This window comes from Passer domesticus, chromosome 3, assembly GCF_036417665.1.
Source record: "Passer domesticus isolate bPasDom1 chromosome 3, bPasDom1.hap1, whole genome shotgun sequence".
Lineage (NCBI taxonomy): Eukaryota > Metazoa > Chordata > Aves > Passeriformes > Passeridae > Passer > Passer domesticus.
In genome coordinates this window covers 12417953-12425567 of record NC_087476.1, presented here as the reverse complement: position 1 = coordinate 12425567, position 7615 = coordinate 12417953, and the positions used below count along the sequence as shown (strand labels likewise).

General features: G+C 38.2%; 1 long non-coding RNA gene across 1 annotated transcript; it reads left to right on the top strand.

The window, feature by feature from the left end:
• Positions 1–3156: 3156 nt before the first annotated feature.
• On the top strand, positions 3157–6318 carry LOC135297906 (uncharacterized). Its single transcript, XR_010359834.1, has 3 exons — positions 3157–3344; positions 5572–5701; positions 5780–6318. It is a non-coding gene; the product is annotated as an uncharacterized LOC135297906 (long non-coding RNA).
• The last annotated feature ends 1297 nt before the right edge of the window (positions 6319–7615 follow it).

Genomic DNA, 7615 nt, shown 5'->3' with positions numbered 1-7615 from the left:
ACTTGTCCCACAAATAGAATTCAGAGACAAGGTCTATAATCTTACAGGTTTGGATATATTTAGGCAGAGTTTGACTTTTATCAAAATGTCATTTACCTTACCTATTTTAAAATTTATCCCAGTTGCATTCCGGTGTTGCACACATAGATAGGGAGACACAAATGAAATAAAATTATATGCAGTTAAATGCCAACAGAAAGGGTAGATTCTCAGGAACTTTTTTAAAATTTCCACCCTGAATAACCCACTGTGAGCCCAAGAGACTATTCTGGTTCCTCTACTTTGACCTAAGAAAAGAAGAGGGAATCTTGTCTTGCTCAACAGACTCCTCATGCATTTTTCATTTTATTTTCATAGATTAAAATGAATATAAGCAGCATAAGGAAAAGCACCCTACACAGGTGTTTTATGTGTTACAGTCAGATGCACTTTCACTTAGTGCTCCCCCCTGATGTTTTCCTGGCCAGTTGTACAGTAGGAGGGACAGAGAAGATGCCAGATCCAGATCTTGCACTTCCCAGGTAAACACTGAATTTCATAGGGAAAAATTATTTTTCTCCTGTTAAACACCTGCCTCCAATAAGGAATTAGTCTGACATAAGATGGTGAGTAAATACTTAACAAGAAAACATTGAGTACAGGTGCTTACCTAGTAAGTTTACCAACATAATTTTGTTCTCCTGGCTCTCTACTATTCCTGTCATATTTAGAAAACTTAGTTGCCAGAATTACTTCCTTTACTGCAAGTAGAAAGAAAAAAGATAATTTTAGAAGATGATTTCTATCCCTTGGCTCTCCTCTCTGAAAATTCAGTTCTCTCTGGTCCTAATCCATATGAAAGAAATGAAGACTCAATTCTCACTAACAATCTCACTAACTTCATCCTCACTAACAATCCAGTGCAGACTGCCGTGTTGCATTTCAAAAGTGTATGTAAAGAAAAATAAGTAAAACTAGATGACACAATGGAATTTAAGGCTACAAAAAACATCAATGATGATAAAACAATAGAGTGTGCTTGACAACAATTAACCCTAATGATTTTTTTTTTTTTCTGTGTTGGTAGAAATAGGTCCATGCAAAAGGTTACTCGTAGACCATTTAATAGCACACACTTTTTATGCCCTGGACAACTGAACTAGTGCTGTGCTTTCAAAGCTATTTCTGAGGTCAGCAGTCAAGTTTTAAGAACCTGTTTTGACTGCTGCGAATATCCGAAGTAGACCTGTTATGAGAGCAGTATATTTCATATTTTCAAAGATGGACTTGAGTGGCAGGAACTTGTGCAGGTGGTCCCAGAGCACCAGGGCTGGGCTCTCCCAGCCAGGTGAGCAGTGCACACAAGCTTAGAAGAAGATGCAAAGACAATGCCAAACACTTTACACTCACCCATGTGCTGCTTACATGCTTTGGCATTTCAGCAAATCTATCATGCTTGCCAACTTTTTAAAATTCAGAAGTGGACCCTACCTCTCCAGCTGCCATTTTTTAGGCAAAAAGAAATATCTACCAGAGGCCTCCAGAACAATCACAAATAATGTGGGATTTGCTCTGCAAGTGCAGATGTGGTGGCTGGTGTGTGGACTGCATGTCCAAATGCACCCTGATGTGTCAGAGTCCCAGCACACAAGGCAGGATTGCTCTGTTGCTGTGCCTTAGATTACACCCAGCATTCAGAGATGTTCCATACATAGGAACAAAACATGGAAATGTTATAGAGCTGGCAAGAATACAGTTGTAGCAGATCACACAGCAGAAGCTTTCTGAGTATTTTTGGAAACAGGAATTTTTCTTTTCTTCTCCTTTTCCAGAGAGGAAATGGCACTTCTCAAAATAGAAATTTTCACTGTCACATAAAATCATAAATTCTTTGACTCTTTTTGATGCCCAATATATCTAGCAAAATGAAATGCACCTAAGGACATGACCCTTGTTTGAAGGTTTTCAGCTGAGAAGCCTAAGAAACCGTATTTTCCTTGAGTTTAAAGTCACTTCAGGCAAGGAGAGACAATACAAGATTGTATTCAACCTTAGTATAGCAGCAGTGACTGTTACTCTTGCATTGTAGTAATAAGACTTATTATTGTTTGTCCCAGAACACTTCATGAGATGCAAAAATATTGGTGGGACCTTTCCTCTAAGCCACATCCCTGCTGGCACTGGGGGTTTGATACCATTTGTAGCACACACCTCAGCAGGCTGACAGGCAGTGACTTCCATTCGGACACAACTGGGAACTTCCTCGGAGCCCCCCTGCCAGGAGCACCCCTCATCGCCCCTCCTGACCCTGCAATCTTTCTCACATCTCCTATTTTATAACTGGTAAAGTTCAGCTGGTAAAGTTCAACTTGCTGTCACATGAAAGGGAGCAAGCACACAAGAGCAAGGGCAGCAAACTGAAATGGGAGGGTGTTCAGGAAAAAAAGGGGGAAAGAAAGAGGAAATTCATTAAATGAATATCTGGCTGCTGCAAAATCTCGTAGTACATTAACCCAGCATGGGGTCTGAATCTCTGTTGCAAGGCCCTGACTGTGTCCACTGTTGCTTCATTACTATTTTATTGATTTCAGAGGGGAATATAAATCTAGAGCAGCCTGACTGCCTTAGCAAAACACAGAGCTGACAAAGTTAATGTGCTAAAAGAAGGGATATTTTGGAATCAAAACTGAGTCAGAGTCTATAATGTACTGCAGTTTGTCTAAAAGGCATCTCTTTTTAAAATTATGCTATGTTATAATTTTCAACTCTTCCAAAGAATCTAAAGAATGTGGGACCATGTAAAACTTCCTCTAGGCAGAGAAAGCAGTGCCTTGAAGCCAAAGTGATTGCATAGCTTCCTGAAAAAAAGGAAAAAGGTTTTAGCTCTAATATCACTTAACACAAGGGGAGTTTATTCTCACTACCAAAATCAAATACCAGTAGAGACCTATCACAGAGGGTTATCCCAATGATAAGTGTTATAAATTAATGTTGTAATTGGCATTGTTTTATTAACTAATAGCATCAACTGGACCACTCAGAGGGCTCATTGCCAGCTTTGGGGGATGCAGTTAAAAAGAGTGTTTCTGCCAGTTTATTGCTTTTGCACCCTTGGGACTGCTGAGCTCCCACTTCAAACAGAGAGCAGAATTCTTTTGCCACTCACTAAGTAGTGCATCAGCCTTGAATCACTTAGCTGGGTCCTACATACACAAAAAAAAATTAACATCCAGATTGTTAAAAGAAAGCGAAAGAGGTTTGGCATTTTGACACCAAACACTGATAGTTGTGTGATCACATGTGTGAGTCTTTCCTGTGGAAAGGAATGCAGAACTAGCGGAGTTCTTGTGGCTACTGAACTGGAGGTAAGTACTCTATTTTCCATCAGTTGTTAACCTCTTTACCCTCTGCCTTTGCTCCAGATGTTTCCTTTCCTTCCTCAAACTTCTAAAGTGAAGTAGCAGCATGTGAGAAACTCTGCAAGGGGAGAAACTGGAGGAATCCAATGCACAAAGAGGGTCGTGTTATGTTGGGGCCAATGCTCACATCTCAGCAAATACAAGTATCTGAAATTTTATGCATTTATTTAGAAATTAAGCACAGGCACAGTGCCAGACCTATTTGCTTATGCCAATGCACCTTTTCCATCAGACTAAAACTGTTGCCATGTAAGGCTTAGCAAAATTCTGTAGCCAGCATACAGGGAATAAAACAGCCCCAGCAACACCTCATTCTGTCTTCAAACAGGTTTAAGAATGCTTTAAAAATCCTTTGGAACTATTCATTTTTCTTAATTGAGGTCCTGGCAGTCATATAAATGCACAGCCATTTTTTAACCTGGCCAAGATCTTGGTCTCATCTACTTTCTACATTCCACTGTTTAATCACAAAGCTGCATGGAAAAACATTTTGGTGCTTCTGGTTTGAATTTCCCATCCTTTATACATCCTTCTTCATATTTCAGGAAACAGAAGTTCCTATTCATCTTCCCTGGACTTTTATTTTCAGATAATTTTGATTTTCAGAACATATAACTTCACCATGTTCCCGCTGATTTGTGTCTTTTTAAAATATCTATGGGTTTTTAATTACTTTTGGTGAGAAATAATTTTTAGGCTTTTGACCACTACTATTGATTTTTTTTTAGACTCTCTTGATTTTCCAGTAATACTTTGATGAGGGGAGAAGAAAGGGAAAAGCTCCTCACTTTTGAATTGCTCCCTCAAGGATTCTCATTCTCCATCCCCCATGTAGAAAAACCTACCGAAATCTTATGAGGTTTCTTCCCTACAGCTGTGTTTGAGCACAGGTTTGCATTGATCTGTGTAAAATGATGCCCAGAAAACCCCAATGTCAGAAGACAAAAAAAAAACAGACAAGCCTTCCAAAACTGTAAGGCTGAGTTACCCAGAGCCTGACAAGACTTGTGTATTAACAAATTCTAAATAAAAATAGTGAAAAGAATCTATATAAATTCATTCCTGAATATTTTTATTTTAAGAACCATTAAAGAAAAAAAATGTTGAATATATGCATTCAAAAATCCATAATTTAATTCTAAAAGTCTGTAAAAATTAAAGAAGCCTAAATATTAAAATAAATGCAAATTGCATAGCAAAAGTAAAATAATTTAGCAAATAGTTTTGTTTCCACAGAAATCCCATATGAAATTGAAAATACAAATCAGCAATCAGCATAGCTCTGTAACTATTGTTCTTGTAATCATTAATATAACATGTGATATGACAAAATATAGAGAATTTCATTTACTTTAACCAGAAAAATATAGTTATACATTTAATTCAATTATTCCTGTTATTCCATGAGTTACTTCCATGTCCACTGCATGAAAAAATACATGTAGTGATGGTTGTAAAAACTGTAAGAAGATTGAAAACTTTTCAAAATTTAGGGGAAGTTTAAAAGCTTAAAAATCTGCAGAAATATGTCCTCTGAATATATCTTCCATTATTTTTTTAAATCTTACTCATCTTCTTATCCTTCTTCCCTGCTTTCACCCAGGACAAAAACCCAGGAGCTGGGTTTTTCAAAGATCACTACAGAAGTGTCATCTCTGCTATTAATGAAATAACTGAGTGGTTTTGAAAATGCCATTCTAAAAACCAGGTGGAAAACCTTAGATTCATTAATAGATAAGCATGCTTGGGTAAAGAATAAGTCACTGGAAGCCGAAAGGAATTTGGATATTGAATTTTATTCTTAAGAACTCAAATTATCAGGTTGGCTAAGTGGAGAAATGGAAATGTGTTTTTAAATTTGTCTGGTTTTCCTGAATATGTATTTCACTTGTTTAAACCATACAGAGTGGTGCTCATTAAGTTCTGATCTTTTTCCTATACAAAAAATCATGAGCATTTATTGTTGCTGTGGTTGATGAAACCTTGGTGATACCTCTGGTCAGGGTCAGTTGCAAGGATAAAAATTCTGTTTCCAAAGGCTGTACGTGCCCAACAAGATCTGTTTCCTGGCTAATTACATGAAAAACTGCACACAATGGCGCTCTCCTGTGTAACTCACACAACATTGCAATCCATCATCATGGACATTGGCTCTGTGTTTGACACTTTCCAGCACAAACTGTGGTATCTGAGACCTAAAAGCAGCAGTGACTGAACATGGAATTAAAACAAACAAAACGGAGACCCTCCCAATTTTGCATCAAGTGGCGAATGCAGAGCAGGCTGCAATCAAATGCTATAAAGTAAGTGCAATGAAATATATATGATCCAAAGGAGAAGGATATTCCATATTTTTTCATAAGTTTTCTCCTTTTCCACAGGGAATCATCTGAGCAACTCAAGCCCTAGAGTGAAGGCTATAAACCACTAGTGTTTAGTGACCATCTGCACCAGTAGTTCCATTATCTGTGGCTGGAGATTGATTTTCCTTTTCCTTGCATGTTCACTTACCCCAATGCCCCAGAGTGTGCAATGGAGCCAGCAGCATATAATGCAAAGACAGCTTTTAAGGCATCAAAAGTGAAAGCATCAGGAGTATCATTATATTCTGCATCTTTTGTAGTGGCTTTTTGTCTAATCCTATTGTAACCAGAGTCCACTGATGGTGGCTAGGCCCCTCCTTTATGAAGCTTAAGTGCAGAGCTCAGAAGAGCTCTGCTTTCCTCAGAGGAAGGTAAAAAAGTCTGCTTCGTATCCCCCTTTATGAAGAAGGTTCAGTTTTATGTGCACCAATTTCATATCAATTTCATACAGGACCAGTAACCCAGAAGGCAACAGAGGAAAGTAATCCAGGTTTGGAGGCTGGGAACCAGCAGAAGGTTGTTTGAGAGTTCGAGACCTCAACAACTCTTTTTAGTTGTGTGAATAATAAATTCAAAGCTGGGTCAAGTAGCACAGCTATTCCTAAGTCATTGTCAGTGGTTTCTGTAATTACTCTTAGGAAATGTTACTTTTCTCTCTCAGTGACTGCCAAAGGCCCCCAGGGAAAAGGGGAATATCAGTGAAAATGAATTCATTAATTGCCCATATAGGAGGAGAACTGAAATTGATGGGGCACAAAGACCAGGTTCTGGAAAGGGCTGGCATGCAGCAGCTGCCATTGCTCCCAGCAAAGTGGTCTTAGCAGGGCATGACACATGCAAGATTTTAAAGAATCTGGCCCCCTATTTAGGTACCTCAAATGGGACCCAAAGCCTACACATCTGTCTCTCTGTATCTAGTCAGTTTAACTATTTAGACATTTCCTCTTTTTTCACATCCAAGAAAACCCCACAAAACAAAACCATGTGAAGAGAGGAAAAGTATGGCCTTTTAAAATATTACACAATGTTCCCCTTGAGAGACCCATAAGAATGCAAATGTCCCTCCTGTCTGTGCCTAGAAAGTTCCTCCTACATACCTGAAACTCACTCATTGCTTCTCAGCACTTCTGGGACTACAAAGACACTTGTGTGCCCATAAAGACTATACATGGAAGAGCATACAAGAAAACAGGTATCAATTATTATGCCACTGATCATACTGTGTATTCAAAGTGCATTCTTTATCCATGGTCTCCTGCTCCATGAGAATCACACCTTGAAAATATACATTATTACTAACTCTGTACAGTAGATCTATGATAATATTTCCATTTAGTGAGAGAAATTATGTGTGTTGCTTGAAATACAATAAAAATGTGGCTTTAGTATTGTTCAAAATTTAAGGTATAAATAAGTTACAAACATGAATATATTCACAATTAGGTTTTCCTCCATTTTTTTCTTCACAACATGACCTAAGATGCTCTGAGAGAACAGGGAACATAAGCTTAATTCATTCCCTCACCTATAAGGTTTAGAATGTGCTTTTTTGCATCACCTTCTTGCTTTTACCATTGGTACCAAAGGACATTGCTGTCTGAACCTTAAATTTATATCATTTGACAGAAGTGGAGTGATTGTGGTGTACAAAACACCCAAAAAGTTAGTAAGAACCTGTATTTCTGGTCCAGTCATGGCTAAAGCTTCCTAAATCAGGAACAAAGGCCTAAATCAAATCCAGACTGACCACTACTGCCTCTGCCATCAGTGTATTTTCTCAATGCTCTTACTACATCTTCAAACCAAAAAGGAAGTGCACTTAAATTGAAAGGCCACATTTTTTTTTGTTTGATA